At 38.7% G+C, this 17,904-nt stretch overlaps 1 protein-coding gene across 3 annotated transcripts in view; it reads left to right on the top strand.

The window, feature by feature from the left end:
* Nucleotides 1-17,904, top strand: part of GAREM1 (GRB2 associated regulator of MAPK1 subtype 1) — a 207,427-nt gene that overhangs the window by 95,951 nt on the left and 93,572 nt on the right. The window lies entirely within an intron of this gene.

Here is a 17,904-nt window from a genome sequence, read left to right as displayed (position 1 = left end):
AGCTTCTTCTTTAGGAGAAAGTAGATGTCTTTTGTGCTTGAAATAAATGGTATCTGATCTCTAAGCCTGTTGAAAGGGCCTTTTCTTCTAAATTTGATGGCACTCTATTGGAACCATGTCTGCACTTCAGTATATAAGATACCTTATACATATATCTGCTACTTTCCTGAAAGTTCTTGAATATAATATTTCATTTATCTTTGCATTCTTCACAGTACCTTTGTGGCATGCCAGGTACACGGTAGATACCTAAATGGTTGAACAGTTGAATACACAAACAGGTGTTAACTTACTATATGTCTTATTTCCCATGGAAAGTTCTTCTCAAGGCACATGTTATACAGAACAGTGTTATTTTTAGAATCACTCAGGCATTTTCATTTTACCTTTCATCCTCTACTTTTCTGTCTTCCTTTGTTATCATGTTATACATACTTCTCCAGAGGTACCTGTGTAAAACTAATGCAAATTTTAATTGCTTTTGTTGGAGCTATATTGTTTTGCTAAGAAAGGGTCTAGCATAAGGTCTAGCACACTTGATGACTATCAGTGCGGCTTAAGCTACAGGTAGAACATTCTCATAGGGGCACATGCTGACAAGGAGAGCAAAACTTGCAGAGAAGGTGGGGAGTTCAGTTGTTCATCCAAGAACATGTAAACGTATATCTAGAAAACCAACCTGCAAATTAAAGGAAGCACTCTAATTATTGTCCAGGGCAAGAAGTGGAGTGAGATGTAATGACTGAACACAATGTAGAAAGCTGGCTAGCTGCCCAGAAAAGGAATTTATGACTGTGTGACCTCATTTTGCCTTTAGCAGAGTGTCACTTTTCTAATATCTACTTGAATGTTCCTCATGCCTTTGAAGACCATGTGTGAAATATCTGATAGGAGATATGTTGTGTGAATGCTGGGTTCATGGTCTTTGGTGGAAGCCGAAACATTTCACATCCGAGAACTCAACCAAGTCATGTCTCAGTTTATGAAAGCTGCTGAATCACACATCAGATTTTAAGCATTCAAAGCTCCCAGGGAGTGTATTGGCAAAGTGAAATCTGTAAGAACATTGTCATCATTAATGAACACTATGTTGGCATGGTTTACTTAGGTGGATACCAGTGTGTTCATTTTGCCAGGAATTCTCATCTATTGTTTTATAAGACCTTAAAGACTGATTTATAAAATAATTCTGAGACTTCCGGTACATTGACACCATTGGCAGTAGATCTGGTCCACTCTAAAGCAGGTGGTGGAAATTACCAGGTTCATATCTCTCTGGCGGTTGAAAAGAAACCAGGATGGCACCTAGTGACCAACCTTAGAGATATCCTTATAGAAATGCTTGTGGGCGGCTGGAGCGGAGCATGTGTCAGCTGTCGCCTTTGGCATTGTATTCTTCCAGATGCCTTATTTTCAGGTGGTTTTGCTTGGAAAAGTATCCGTGAAGACCTGGAAAATTTGTTTCACTATTTCTTGTCAGAGTCTTCTTAGGAAAATGTGAAGGAAGAGAAAATGTAGGTCTGCGTCTCTCTGATCAGAGCAGCTCCACTCTCATGCGCTAATCACCTCCCTAAGGCCCTACCCCCAAATACCTTCATGTTGGGCATTAGGGTTCAACATTTGAATTTTGTAGGGGATACAGACATTCATCAGCTTAGGGTAGTGGTAGAAAGAAATCCCTCCTCCCAAATGGGACTTAGTTTTTACTGAGTAGGTATTATTTCCTTTTATTAAAATATATTCAGAAAGAGTTGAGTTTTGACATTATAAACAAGAAATAGGATTCTCTTCCAAGTTGATACAACAATTTTATGTGTCCCCTTTTGCTAGACTGTTTGACTATTTAGTTTTTCATTCTCCATTTAAAAATAAAAATTTAGATATTTATCTACTATATAAAGAGATACAGCATGAATACTTGTAAATCTATTGTTTACAGACTAGGGAGAGTGATTAATACAGAAAAGCATTGTCAAACATGTTCCTCTGATGTCTGCCAGGATAACTTCTATGGAAGAGAATTAGCTTAAGCAGTGAGAGTAGGAGTGTGGGTGAGGCGGGAGAGAGCTGTAATCGAGATGAAGCTGCCTGGGAGCTGCTCTGCTCCTCTACTAAAAAATCTACACAACCCCCAGTTTTCTACAGGAACCACCCCATGTCCTGTTCTGTTTTCCGGAAGTATTTGTGGGCCACCTTCTCTGTATTACAATTCTGACCTCTTGCCCCATTTCCTGGTAGGGCAAACCCAAGCCAAATCCAGTGGCCATTCAGCTAACTAGGCCAGTTTAGCCAGTATTCCCAGTTTTGTTGACATTGCAACACCACACTAGAGAGCTTTGTGTGTTGCTCTTTTCCATGGTCATGAAGCAGAAGGCAGGTGTGGAAGCTCCACAGGGTGGGACTTGTCCCTTTCTGATGACTCACTGGGTGTCACTCTTTGGGTGTATATTGTCAGTACCCCCTTGCTAAAAGGTGGTTTGTTTTCAGAGGCATAGCTCCTAGGGCTCTACTCATAAGATTGTGTTTAAACCCCTGGAAACATTTCAAGTGGGTAATTTTTAACATCTAAAAATCAATAGGATTGGGTGTGTCTGTTTCCTAGGCTGACTGTGCTGTGTTGTTTCTCAGTAGTAAGAAACAGATTAGTGTGCGTCACATAGAAGCATTGGGTTTTGATTTAGAAGAGAAACTACACTTCCTTTTAGGTGTATGTTTACAATTCTGATAACTTAAAGGGTGGCTTGGGGTAAATATTTAATTTGCCTTCTTAGTACATAATAATCTTGTTGACAGTAAATATTTTCTGTCTGCTTTGTGTGTGTACACATACACACAGAAGAATATATGAAAAGATCATCACCAAAATGTCAGTGTTGGTTATCTGTAGGTAGTGAAATTTCAATTAATTTAAAAAACAAAGCAATCCAATCCACCTTTAACCCTGTTTCTACATTTAACAGCTACTCAATGAAATGTCTCCATTCCTTACCTCTCATTTACTTCATAACCTCTCATTTACTTCATAACTCATTGTGGTCTGACTCTCTTTCTCATAACTTTACTGAAATAGCTTTAACTAAGGTCCTCAATGCATCCTGCTTTCTATATCTAGTGGCATTTCCCAGCCCTGACCTAGCTGGGCCTTTCTACTGCATTTAAGATTATCACTTGTGCCTTTTTCCTTGGCATTCTGGACCTCAGGGCTACCAAGACATCACCACATGCACCTAGTTTTCCTCTGAGCTCTCCTGCCCTCGGTGCCACCCTCCTTGTGGTACTTGGTATCATCCAGAGTACCATCCTGGGCCCACTCCTTTCCCTCCTGGGATATGTCTGTAGGAGTGTCCAGCTCCACTCTCTATAGCCAGACTTACTACCCACCCTTAATCCCACTCTTCTTCCTGTATCCTGTTTGGTGGTATCCCTGCCCAAGCCAGAAATCTGGGAGCCCTCCCACGACTTCATCCCCCACATCCTGTGATTAAAAATCCCACTGATTCTATCTTCTCTGCATATCAAATGTGACTTAAGAAGACAACAACATACTTCTGCTGCCCTAATACAAACCCTTTTCATTTTTCACTTATAGGGGCCTTTTAACTGCCTCCAGTTTTGTTCCCCTAAAATTAGATAAACCATCAGAGTATTTAAATCCTCGGTATTTAAAAACACAGTATTTAAAATCTATCCACCTCTAACTTTTGGCATAAATTCTTTTGTGGATCTCCAGACCAACAAGAGAAAGGCCAAGCTCCCCAGTATGACCAAGTAGGTGCTCCCTGGCCTGGGTCCTGCCAGTGGCTCTCTGCAGTGTTCAGTGTAGTTCCCTACACATGCCATGTCACCTCCATGTCCTTCCTTTGGTCATGCTGTCCTCTCCACCTGGAAGATTGGGCTTCATCACCCGTCATCTAGGAAGCCTCTTCTGATGCTTCCTTGGCATTCCTGTAATCTTCTCTTTCTGACACTAAATGTCCACATTTGTCATTGTTGTTTCCCCCAGTAGATCCTGAGCTCTTCGAGGTCATCTACAATTTCTTTTGTATCTCTAGTGCCTGTCAGAGGATCTGGCTTGCAATAAGACAGTAAGTTTTCAGACCAATGATGTGTCTATGTAGTTTGGATTGCTGATAGGAAATAGGCTGTATATATATAAAGATTGTAAACAGCAGGTAGTTTGAACATAATCTTAACGTTAGTATTAGCATCTATTACTGATCGCCAATAGGCTGTATATATATGAAGATTGTAAACAGCAGGTAGTTTGAACATAATCTTAATGTTAGTATTAGCATCTATTACTGATTGCCAATCTAAGTGGTGAAGATGAAGAGAATTGTGCTCAATCAGTTTGGAGGGGCACACGCCATATTGAAACTTCTCTTGTTTTATGCACCACACTATGTTTACTTTATGTTGGAATTTCAAATACACAAGGAGCATGAGAAAATTGGGAACCAAAGGAATATGATATATAAATTAAAGAATATTGACTTAAATAATTTAGCAAAACATGATTGTAAATATTGTGTGTTATGCCTATGGTAAAAATTCACCTTATGCTTTTTTTTTTTTGAAACAGAGTTTTGCTCTGTTGCCAGGCTGGAGTGCGGTGATCTCAGTTCACTGCAACCTCCGCTTCCTGGGTTCAAGTGATTCTCCTTTCTCAGCCTCCCAGGTAGCTGGGACTACAGGTGTGCGCCACCACGTCCAGCTAATTTTTTTATTTTTAGTAGAGACGGGGTTTCACTATGTTGGCCAGGATGGTCTCGATCTGACCTTGTGTTCCCCTGGCCTCGGCCCCCCAAAGTGCTGGGATTACAGGCGTGAGCCACCGCACCCGGCCCACCTTACGCTTTTTAAAGCATGTTGATATGAATGATGTAGCCACATTTACTTTAAAATTGCCATGAAGTAGCCCGCACCCTGCCAGTCAGTGGAAACTTTTTGTAATTTTCTTCGTGTACAACCTGTTTAAGAGTCTTGTCTCAGGTTCTTTCTGGTGATGGGTGTAGCAGCTTACAGCTCTAAGTGAAGGGTCACCTTGTTCATCCCCCAAACCTCACAGTTGAAGAAAATGAAGGACACATACACAGTTAGCAGTGGACCCAGGACTAGAGGCCAGGCCTCTGTAGTCATCTGTGCATTACTGTCTACATAATATGGACGAATCCATATCCAAAGGGAAAATGGCAGAATGATGATGATTGTGTCAGAGTGATGCTAAGAAGCCTAAGGGTATAGGTGGTTCTTTCTTTATTGACAAGATGCCCTGTGATGTGGTTTAGGGAATCAGGAAGAAATTAAATAAATGTGCTTTATTAAATTAAATAAAATACCTGACCTTCCCTCCCACGAAAAAAAGAATCCTTGATGTTTTCAACAAAAGTATTGTTTATTAGCAACCATAAAATTGTCATTCTTTTATTTTAAAAGATTCTTGGGGTTGATATTGATCAGTCTGTAAATCCCTCCCTCCATCCATCTCCATATATTCTATCTGTTTATAAATCCCTCCCTCCACCCATCTCCATGTATCATACATATAGATAAAACATAACCATATAAAATGTACACATTTTTAACCTCCAACAAATGACATTACCAAAAAAGTCTGTCTGTTTGTGCTGAAATTAGAAGGAAAGAGTTTCAGATTGGTAAAGTGACAGGCTTCAGAAATACTCTCTGACTAATTCCTAACTATCTCTGCTCAAAAACATATAAAAATTATTTGACATATGCAGACATGAAGTAATTGGAATCATTGTCCAAATTCATGATGTGAAAAGCCTTTCCGCACCTTTCAAAGCAGCATATGGGCCCTGAAATGTGAATACACACTTGGAATTAGCTTTGCCTTTCACTCACTCACTCTCAGGATGTCTCTGATAACATGCACTTGTGCCAGAATGTAGTCATCTGTAGAACTTATGTGTGGGGAAGGCAATATGATAAAAGTAGCATTTGTATGCCACGACAGTTCAGATCTTCACTAGAAACAGTGGTATAGGTGTACTGTTGAGATCAAATACAGACTAATTGTTCACCTTCTAAATGGACAATTATTATATTTTATATTGAATTCACAAAGCAGATTTTTTTTTGGCTCACTATATTTAAACTGAAGTGCTAGGCATTACCTTTTGTTGGTTTAATTTTACTGGTGTTATTACCAGGAAACTAAGTTTCTCAGATTTCTGATCAAAACACAGAGCCTGTTTGTGAAAAGCCACATTCATGTTGCATGTGTGAGAGAGAGAAAGAAAGAAAATATGTGAAAGAATGAGCTAGAAAAGTATGTAGGGCAAGGTTGTAGAGGGTCTCTATAGATGCATTTCATTCATTAAAATTAATAATTTAGCCACTTGGTACTTATCAGTAGGGTCTGTGGACACTTTAATATATAAAAGATAGACTTCCTGCCATCTAGAGGTTATAAATAAGGCAGTTGAGCAGTGATTCAGAGTAGAAAAAGGAGACTAGTGTTTTTACCAACTGAAGAAATCTTGAACCCTCTCTTTTAATTCTACTAGGCAGAATTTTGGCCTGATATTCCAGGAAAGTAGCTTGAGAGCTGTGACACTTTGCAAATGATGCAAAGATCCAGAGGTACATGGAAGTGCAATAAAGTTGTGAAATAATATGACTCAGTGCTGATCAATGGCTCCTCATTAGCAGCAGACATTCATTAAAACATAGGAAATTTCCCAGGCACTGATATTACAAGGGAGAGGCTAGCAGGACATGGCCCTACACTCAAGGACAGAGAGACCTAAGCTTAGAGACAAGTTCCAGCATAAGTCAAAAGTGCCTGAATCTATTGAGGAATACCATGAGAACTGTAGGAGTGAGTTTTGGAGGGGAGGAGGGAACGAAAGCTGCCAGGGCTTCTTGGGAGATCAAGGCCTGGCTTGAGCTGGGCCTAAAAAGGCATCCTGGATTTAAGCATGTTAAAGGGAGGGGGAGATAAAAGAAAGGGGGGTAAGCACGGATAGGAATGTACTGGAGATGTTTAGAGAAAAGTGAATAGATGTATTTGCCTGAGGATCTTAGTTTAGGAGTGAACGTCTCAAACATTTCATGATCTTCTTTGACTCTGCCTTGTCTCAGGAACGCCCTTCTCCCTGCCCATCCCTCAAGCTCCAGACTCAAAGCCACCTCCTATGTGAAATCTCACCTGGCTCCCGTAGGCAGACAGCCATCCCTCCTGTGAAGGTGCTTGGCTTCTCCTCCTTATCTCCCTGTTGCTTTGTATGGTCATCATGGTTCGTATGTGTCTCCCTGGCTTGCTTAGAATTGGGACTGAACCGTGTCTGCCATCCTTGTATCCCTAAAACCTAAGCGAGTGGCCAGTTTGGAAATGCCCAATCAATAAAACAAAATAAAAAATAAAATTTGGACTTTGGCAGTGAAGACCTGAGAGATTGCTCTTCTCGTATTTGTTTTGTAAGGGAGGTAACCTCAAAACTGGGTGAATGAAGTATGAGAAATTTCTCAAAGGAGCATATCTTCTATAAATCAATGGAGTTTGGATTTTTCCTAGATGCTATATAAATCTATAAAACTAAATATCTTAGGAGAAGAAGAGGCTTTGTCTGAGTCTTAGACTCAGTATATAATCTTAGTCTTAGACAAGTTTATTGCCTCTGTGAGGAGGAAAAGCAGGCTGTTACCTATATTAGCTGTTACTACATGCATATATATACCTGCCAACCAGTGTCCTTCAACCAGTCAGAAATCAGTATCCCATGTAAACCTTAAGCACTATTGCTATTAGGTAAGTGGTATTTCTTTTAAAATACTGTTTGAAAATAGTACTTGATCAGTTTTATAAATAGAGACTATTTTCTTGGGCTTTGCAGAAAATGAAAGGATTTATATAGATATATTTTAAAAGAGAGTACAGTGTCCTGTTTTTATGTTGTGTGGTTTTGTTGTTTGACATGAATAAATTTGAAGATCTGAAGTATAAGGTTAAATATTAAAGACATGAGCACTGCTAGAGGGCTGTGGGATTAGGAAAGAGCTTAGGAGAGATTATTCAGAGTACTTTTTGACAGGGTGTTCACTGTTAAGTGTGTGACCCTAATATCATGATACTTGGTTTTTCAAGCTTACATTTCACCTGTTGACAATAAAAGCTGTATTACTGAGGACCCAAATTCCACCCACTGGTTTTTCCAGAATATTTGCAGGACTTTCTCAACAACTAAGAGCTGCCAACCCAGTTTTGGTATGTAGACCTCCCAGCTAGCCGGAAACAAAACATAATTTAAATCACTCTTTATTGCATAACTGCCCACTGACTGTACCGTTTAAGTTAATGATTTTAACCAGAGTTGATATATTATGATGTGATCATTAGACTGTCTTGTGAAAGTAGATGAGGAAAATAATTAAAAGTGCATTGTTGCAGTTTTCTAGTCTACCGGCCATTTTAGGTTTTTGAATGGATAGAACTCCATGAATAACAAAGTTTCTCTATTATATACAGGTTCCCTTTCCTATAAAAATATGTAAAATTTAGAATACTTTAAAGTCTCTTTCTTGCTTTCTCTTGGGGTAGCCCTTGCCCTAATTTTATTTATGAATTCATTCATGCAGCAGATATTTGTTGAAGACTCTTCTGTGCGAAGCCCTGGACTAGTGTTTGGGTCACAAGGAAATCATAAGCCTGCCTGAAAGGAGGCAGGCTTATGAGGTTTACTGTTAAGTGTTTACTGTTACAATGTAAAGTAATAAGTAGTATTATAGAGGGAAGCACTAGGTGCTATGGGACTGTTTAGAAAGGGGTTCCTAGCTGGTACTAGGTAGAGTTGGGAGAACTAAAAGGTGATGTTCTGCTGGGTCCTAGGGTGTGTTAGGTGGGCAGGGTGGAGTGAGGGGAGGAGACAAGTGTGGCAGGCAGGGAGAGGTAGCAGTATATTTCAATGAAATAAAATTACTCACTTGAAACTACTGGTGCTAACAGTTTGAAGAAAGAAAATAGAGAGAGGGAACTGAACTGATAAACAGGAATCAGATCTGGAGGATCTTTTATGATTTACTAAGAACTTTAAACAATATTTAAAGGTGTTCTGGAAATGCACCTGCACTTCTATAAATCCTCCCCTAGCCATGGAATTGCCTCATTTAACTTTTACTTATGAAATGTATTACCTCCAGAAGTGTAACTCATAATGAAAAGGTTTCATACTACTTTGTGCATTACTTTAATGGGGTTGCTTTCCTTCTCAGATGAGCCTGAGGGAGTTAGGATTAGTACCCAGAGTGCCTTTTGATGAAGTGCTGGTGGCAGAGATGGAAGATGCGAAAAAGTAGTGGGAGTGTGAAGCAGGGCAAATCCTGAAATGAGACTAGGGTGGGGTGCAACAGGCCAGTGGGAGTGGGAACAAGTCAGAAAGTACATTGTCACCATCCTTGGAGTTTTGGCCAACCCTTCCTCCTCTTTTCTACTTCCCATTTCCTCATTGTGGTATAGAAAGGTTATTTACCTATGGTATCCATAGTTTTGTACTACATGTGAGATATTTGGGTCCTTAAGTATTGGATTTATAGGAAATCTCATTGATATGTATGCATAGTGAACAGATTATTTGAAATCAAAATAATCTCTTCAGTTGCTTTAGTAGACTTGGGTTTGGAATGATAATATTTCACGATATGAAGAGCTAGTATTTTTTGTTCTGTTGAATAAAATATCATTGCCAGAATAGAACATCTGACATTGATAAATACTGGAATATTGGAATGATATTTATTGTTTCCCAACAAAAATTAAATTAGTTCCACATGTGTAAAGGTTCTGGTTATATTTTAAATTATTGTTCTGAACCAGTGTTCTTTGTGAAGCCTAGGAGTAAAGACAATTCCATCTTACAGCCCTCCGCTCATTTAAAAAAATTCCTTGTCACCACAGTGTTAGCAGGAAAAAAAAAATTCTGTAGATGGCTAAGGGCACAGGTTTTGTACAATCTTGGGTGTGAGTTTTTGCTTTGCCACTCACCACTCTGTGATTTACACTCTGAAGATCAGTTTCTTTCTCATTTTGTTTTAGAAGTAATATATCGAGAAGTCTGGAGAAATAATACACATAAAGTGTTTGATTTGTGTGTGTGTGTGTGTGTGTGTGTGTGTGTGTCTGTGCTCTTATATGTGCCTCGCACATGGTACATTCTCGTATTTAAAAACTTTGATTTGATTATCTTTGTTCATCTCTGGTGTACTTTTTCCACATTTTTCTGCTGCTGTGTTAACGTGTCTTGTGTTCATAAAGAATTTTTCTGTACATCAATGCTACAGGCTAGATTAGAGAATTTTATAAGTATATTTTACCAACCTTAATTTGTTCACTAGAAATATGTTAACACTGGCACATAAGACTTTTTAAAAATTTTTAATTTAAGTTCTGGGATACATGTGCAGGCTGTGCAGGTTTGTTACATAGGTAAATGTGTGCTGTGCACAACAGACTTTTATAAAATCAATAAATATAGTTCTTGCTTTTAGATTTTGCTTGTCTACCATACTTATTGTTTCTGTGTTACATGCTCTGTGTGCATGCACGCACTTGCACGTGCATGTGTGTGTGTGCATGTGTGTACGTGTGGGTAGGGGCGGAGCGGTGAAGACAGGGGTAAATACTTTTGGAGGTAAGATATTAAAATTATAACCTTGGCCGGGTGTAGTGGCTCATGTCTGTAATCTCAGCACTTTGGAAGGCTGAGGCAAGCAGATCACTTGAGGCCAGGAGTTCAAGACCAGCCTGGCCAACATGGTCAAACCCCATCTGTACTAAAAATACAAAAATTAGCTGGGCGTGGTGGTGGGTTCCTGTAATCCCAGCTACTGAGGAGGCTGAGGCAGGAGAATTGCATGAATCTGGGAGGTGGAGGTTGCAGTGAGCTGAGATCGCACCACTGCACTCCAGCCTGGGCGACAGAGTGAGGCTGTGTCTCAAAAAAAAAAAAAAAAAAAAAAAAAAAAAAAATATATATATATATATATATATGTATATATGTATTTATGTATTTATGTATATGTATTTATAATTATATATTTGTATGTGTATATATATATTTTTATGTGTGTGTGTGTGTGTGTGTGTGTGTATGTGTGTATAACCTTGACCAAAATATAATGAAAGATAACCTTTGCCAAAATAAGCCTTAAAGTCAGCTGTGGCAAGGGTTTCTCCTGTGACATTTCAAAAAGTTCTAGGAAGATTACCTTGAGCCTCTTCAAAATAACCTTTCCTTTTACATGTTGATGACTGAAAATCATAAGCCGTAAGGCTTTGTCTCAAAAAGTTCACAGTGTTCCAGTGTTCCTGTAACAGGGAGAAAGGGGATTGATTTAACTCATTAAATGTTTTCTAATCTAACATTTGCTTTTGAAAATTTGCAAAATTTTCAGATCTTTTACTAAAACCTGATTTAGTTAGGGGTGAAGACAGAGACCTAAGCCTTCAGTGCCCGGTTCAAAAAGGATTTTTCACCAAGATTCAAAAATCTTATTGAATCAGGGAAGTGCAAAAGAAATTGTATCTATTTTAGTTTTACCTACTATAAATAATTTATAGATATCATCGAGAATTTAAGCAGGATAGTTAACTATACAATTATGACAGCATATTTATTTTATTAAAAAACAGTGTTAAAAGTAATGTCCAAGGTAACATTTACATTTGCAAAGGAATGGAACCATGGACTACAATTACAATTAATGGCTAGGCAGTTGTTTTTAATTTGCTTAAAATAATTCGTGTTTTAAAGGTGTACTGTGTTCTTAAGTAAGATTTTTTTTTTTTGCCTTGAGACAGAAAAATATTTTTTTCTCATAAGAAACATTGGTATACTTCTGTAATATTCGCTAGGGAAACTTTGGTATATCCAGTTTTTCAGGAATATTTGTTTCAGGCCCATCAATTTGGATTCAAAACTAAACCCCTTATATAACTTATTGCCATAGCGGAATACTTACAAGCTACAATTTTAGTTTACCCCAATTTAAGCAAACTTGATGAATGAATTTGGATATAAAGGTATATAAATTAAATTATAACTTGACATATTTGCCATAGGATTCCTTGGAAGAGCAGCCTTTGCTAGTTGGTATAAAATGATTCAACGTAGATGCAAATTTACAGTTTTGCAAAGAAGTACACAAATGAGTAAGCACATAATTAGTGGGATACTACTGTTTTTCAAATGCAAACATGGCTGATAAACATCTCTCCTTTCCTCATTAGTATCCACGTCTTGTTATGATAGTTACAATATCTTGAAATTTGCTGTATTGCAACTGAAACTGGAAGGGCAGGTTGAAGCATAAGTGGATGGTTAGGTGATCTCTGATGTCTTGCAAAATATTAGGGGTTTTATCCCAGTAAACACCAGCTTAGTCATCATTTGGTTAAACCATATAAATTTATCTTTTAGTCATTTCATAATTGAGGTTTTCATGGTTCCCAGGAACTTCTCTCTCTTTTCTGTAATTTGCCTTTAAAACTGATATATAGAAAACAAAATCACACATTGCAGTTGTTTATTATTGACCTGCTACATATATTTAACAACCGAAGGAAAATATGTAATTTCAAATATTATTTGTAGTTTAAAGTGCATCTAATTTAGGAATACAGTAGGAATTAGATCATTAACCCACAAAAAGTCTCATGAAGGTCTTTACAAAAGACAAGGAAAGGTATTATTCTAGAAAGTGACTTGTTCCAGAGAGATACATCATTTGGGTACCATAAAGATAAATGTACATGAATGGAAAGAAACTGTGAATCGTGAAGACTGATGAGAAAGATGAGTGAACAGGAGTCTCTCCTGGAATCAGAATCCTTGGAGCTAGAACATCTGGTATGGGAGATGGTGAAGAGCATAGCAGTGCGGGCCACAAATTGGGGATTTCCATGTCTCATCATTGTTCCTCTGTGGCTTCCCATCCTTCTTGCCAGGCCAGGCATGATAGTTTTTAGTTGCTATTGGAGGTGGCAGAAATGGTTTATAAACTTTGATTTTTGTAACATTGCTTGAAAATAGTCATTTTTCAAGTGTAATTCATACACTTAAAATGGAAATACACACTCATGTAAAGATATGTACTGTATTCATCATTTAAATTTTTAACCTGGTACATATGTCTCTAAAAAAAGGATTGAATGAATGGATTCAAAGGAAAGAAATTCCATTCCATCATTCTACCTGTCAGTTTAACCCTCTTGATGTTGATTTTATGTAAGGTAAACATCGTACATTTTATAAACTCTATGAGGAAATAGAAACAGTTTACAAATTTTTCTAAAATAATTGGCTTAAACAGGATATTGGGAAATTATAAAATACTGATGTCAAAATCTTTCCTAAAATGTCTTAATTTCATTTCCTGTTAGTTTTGCAGAGGGAGGAATGTCAAATTTCCAAACACTTTTGTTTGAAACTAATTCTCTGTGTAAAATCAAAACTTGAAGAGAGTTCGCCTCTGCACCAAATGAATTTGTGGTTAATTATATTATTAAATTGTTAATAAGATCCAGTTGTTCAGAAGTAATATATTCTTAATTTCATTGAGGCAAAACAAATATCCAAAAATATTTTCATTTAATTTTGGATTTTGTTTTATTTTGTTTTTTTGCAACAGATTTGCCTTCCTCACCATACTTGCCTGGCTCTAACATTAGAAAATAGTCAAGATCTTTAAAAGGCTCATGCCAACAAAAAGTGAATGAGGAAGTAGGCCAGGTGTGTGTGGTTATGGTGGGATCAGAAGTAAGGAGCCAATCCAAGATTTCAGGATTATCCGTAGGTGATCCCCAAGGCAGATAATCTACTTATGAACTGTGTGAGGCAATGTAGGCAACGACAGTGATGTCAGGGAAGAAAGAAAAACCACCTACCTGCTTAAGACCTGACAAAACTGTGCTTCGTTTTCATGTGGTTGCATGGCAAAATCTAACAATGAGATAAAAAATCAAGTCTATCATTTTTGAGAATTTTATTATTTCTAAAAAGAGTATTAAGTAGGAGAATATTTTGACATAACTGGAAATGTTGCATCATGAAGAGTGTTTTTAACGTCTGAGGCAAAGGGAGAATGCTGATTAAATGTGCAGCTTGAGCACAGGTGTTTAATACTTGTTCTCTCCCAAAACAAAGGAACATGAAGTGAAGAACAAATAGGGTACAGACTCTTAAGAACAGACAGGAGAGTGAGATCACAGAAAATGAAAGATATTAACAAATCTCTGGAATAAGTTACGGAAATTTCAAACCTAATTTAATCAGTTTTCAACAGAATGGAGCTATAGTGAGGATGACATGCCAGTATTAAAAACAAGAGTCCTGTGAAAGTCAAAACCCCCAAAGCCACTTGGTTTTGGGGTGTTTGCTGGCCAGGCATAACTCCTATAGGCAGGAGGATTCCTTTTTGGAAAAATGCTACCCACCCCCCGAAAAAAGATCTGTAGATACAACATTTGAGGGTCCTCTAATAAACCAGTAGGCCAGTAGGCTTCCCAGGTGACCACCTTGCAGTGAAATTAACCAGTCAACAAGCCCCTTTCATGCACCTGAAACTTCCATCTGAATTTTAGTGTTTTCCTCTTAAATGAGAACTGGCAACCAAGCGGCCTCAGACTTGTGAGGAATGTCCATGATACGACAGTTAGGAACAAACCACAAACCAGAAAAGAAGAATCTTGGAAGAAATACCATATAGGAACCAGAAAAAAAGTTCCTTAATTGCTTGAAAGGGATCAGAGAATAGAGGATATATATATATTTTTTTTAAACAGGATTTTTTTTTCTTTAAGAAGCAGCTGGAAACTAAAAATTGCAGAAATCCAGAATGATTGGATGGCTGAAGGGGAGGAACTTTCCCAGAAAGTCAAAATTTTCAAAAGGAGAAAAGCGTAAGATAGGAAAGGAAGAAAACAAATTAGAGAATGTCTCCATGAGGATCAACATTTAAGTAATAGATGTCCCAGAAAAGGAATAGAGGCGATCATTTTGTACATTGTATAGATAGAGGTGATTCTTTTTATTTATTCAATTATTTATTTATTTATATTTAAGAGACAGGTTCTTACTTGGTTGCCCAGGCTGGAGTGTGGTGGTGCAATCACAGCTCACTGCAGCCTCAAACTGCTGGGCTCCAGCCATCCTCTGTCCTCAGCCTCCCATGTAACTGGGACTACAGGCATGTACCACCACATCCAGCTAATTTTTTTTAAAAACTTTTTGTAGAGACAAACTCTTGCTAAGTTGCACAGGCTGGTCTCAGTTGTTCCTCTCGCCTCAGCCTCCCAAAGTGCTAGCAAGGATCTTTTTTTTATAAAAGAGAAAACTGATAGATCACATGATGTGCTCAACCATATTGAGACAGGTTTTATGCTTTGGATTAACAAGAATTTGTGATAGTTACGTTAAAAACAAAGCAACTGTAAAAGTAAGGCAGTTACTCACCCCAGGCTGGGGAGTGGGGGCATTGCACAGGAAAGGATGTATAATCCATTTGGCTCCACTGTGAACTGTATAGTATAAACTGAATTTTTATTATAATCCCCAAACTGTGATAGGCCAAATTGGGAGGATCGGGGAGGGAGAATGTGGAGTGTGAGTATATGCGGTGTGATAAGCTTCTTACATAATGGAAAATCAGTAGATAAGATATATAAGTCATTCATATTTAGAAACATGGAGACAAGTATCAACAGAAACTGCTCCAAGAGTTAGAAATACACACCTCTAGGGAGAAGGAATCAGGTGGGAGGTATGGGGCATGGGCTGCTGGTTTTCTTTTATTAATTATAAGCCTTTTAATACCATCTGATTATTAAAACCATGGGCATATTTTAGTTTGACTTAAAACTAAAGCAGGCAGCATAGTTTTTTGCTTTTTTCAAAACCTACCACATACAGTTTTGAAATGGCACACAAATATCACAGTATGAGGGTTGTAAACTGCACAGCTGAGGATGGCTGACGGGTTCTTCCAGTCAGGTGTGGGTTCACAGGTGAGCATCCCGTGCAGTGAACAGGACCCAGCACTTTGTTTAATACTCTACTGTCGCCGTTTTGAAATTCTTAATAATTTAGGCACAAGAGAGAACCCACGTTTTCGTTTTGCACAGAACCCTGCAAATTATGTAGCCAGGCCTGCTTCTAATAGATACATTGTTTGGATTCTAGCCTGAGTGAGGTTGCTACTACTTCCTTTGACCCTGACCTCCTAGTGGCCTGCTGTTTTCACCACTCACATATTGATAAGGCCACCAGGATTGACGTAAACCGACATTCCCTCACGAGGGAATTTGGAAGTCATGTATTGCATGATACCGTAGAAAGTTGTTACGGTGGCTTCTATGGGTTAATTCTGTGTCCTTTTAAGGAAGACATTTGGTGTGGGAAAAGGTTATTTTTAATTCTAATTAATTATGTACTGAGGGAAATGGTTTTCACAGGAAAGAATATCAATACTTCACAACAGAGAAGTGGAGAGCTAAGCTTGCAGCACCCTTTTGGGGGAGAGGAAGAAGCTTAGATCGTTGTCCAGATTGGGAAGTCTGTGGTGGCCCTGAGGTGTGAGGAGACCCCGGTGAATGAGTACACAGAGAGAACTAAAATCTGGCCCCTTTTGACAACCTGAAGCCCTCACTTGACCTCCTGTAATGAGCTATGTCCCCTGCAGGCAGTTCCCTTCCCCTGCAGGGGGCATATCTCATTGGTCACTGCATGGCAGACTGGGAGTCCCACCTGTGAGATGGGGAAGGCGCCATGGGAAGCACACAAGCCGGGTGTGCTCTCCGAAAGGGTCCCCTGTGAAAGCCTCCATGTGGGGTGGGATGTCATTGAAGCTTACTCGGGGTGGGGGGTGGGCTCAGCTGAGTAAGTCACATAGAGAGAGGGAGGGGATAGACGGTGCTAACTAAGGGGTAATAGCTTGTCACTCTGAAGTGAGGAGGCAGGTTTTCTTGTTTGGTTAGTAAAGTAATTTTAAAGGCAGTTACCAAAGAGGAACCTTAGAAATATCTAGAGTAACAATAGTGTATGAGTAGTCATTGCACAGCCCCCTGCCCACATGATGTAATAGAATTCAAGGCACCACTAATTCGGGTATGTGTGTTCTGCTGTTTTTCTTAAGTTATTTATAGTTATAACTTATTTATTCATTACAATTATTTATAATTGCAGTGTTCCAGAGATAGCTGTATAGCTATGTTTAGTATAAGGAAGCATTTATCTTAGATAAAATTTTTTCTTTTCCTGTTTTGCATTTTGGATAAAACAGTTTTATAAAGGATGAAAGTTTATAAAGGATAAAACAGTTTTATAAAGGATGAAAGCTCCAATGCAAGTAACATTAACTCAGGCATGCCTGGGAGTGCTAGGAAGAGCTGATGCAACAATCAGAGCCTTCCTTCTTCCCAGTCTGTAATGGCTTTTGCTATCCCTTCGGGTCCTGTGCCCATCACTGTGCTAGACAGCAGAGATAGAGGGCTGAACACAAATCAAGTGTCTCTGGCATTGGAGAGCTCACGGTCCAGAGAGAGTGAGAGGCTAAGCACTTGCACATTGAGATAAAGGTAGCACGTGAAAAGTTCCAGGTGTCTTGAGAGTTTAAAAGGAGAAGCTACTTGAGGTTGAGTTCAGGCAAACCTTTTTTAAAAAATTTATTTATTTTTAATTGAGACAGGGTCTCGCTGTGTTGCCCATGCTGGTCTTGAACTCCTGGGCTCAAGTGATCCTCCTGCTTCGGCCTCCCAGAGTGTTGGGATTACAGGCATGAACCACTGTGCCTGGCCAAGGCAAACCTTTTTGCGGAATGACTTGTAAGCCAAAACCTGAGTAACAAGTAAGGAGGTAGTATTGCAAGTACAGGGAACGGAGTGTGTGA

This window comes from Pan troglodytes, chromosome 17, assembly GCF_028858775.2.
Source record: "Pan troglodytes isolate AG18354 chromosome 17, NHGRI_mPanTro3-v2.0_pri, whole genome shotgun sequence".
NCBI classification, from domain to species: domain Eukaryota; kingdom Metazoa; phylum Chordata; class Mammalia; order Primates; family Hominidae; genus Pan; species Pan troglodytes.
This window is presented reverse-complemented; position numbering and strand designations above follow the sequence as displayed.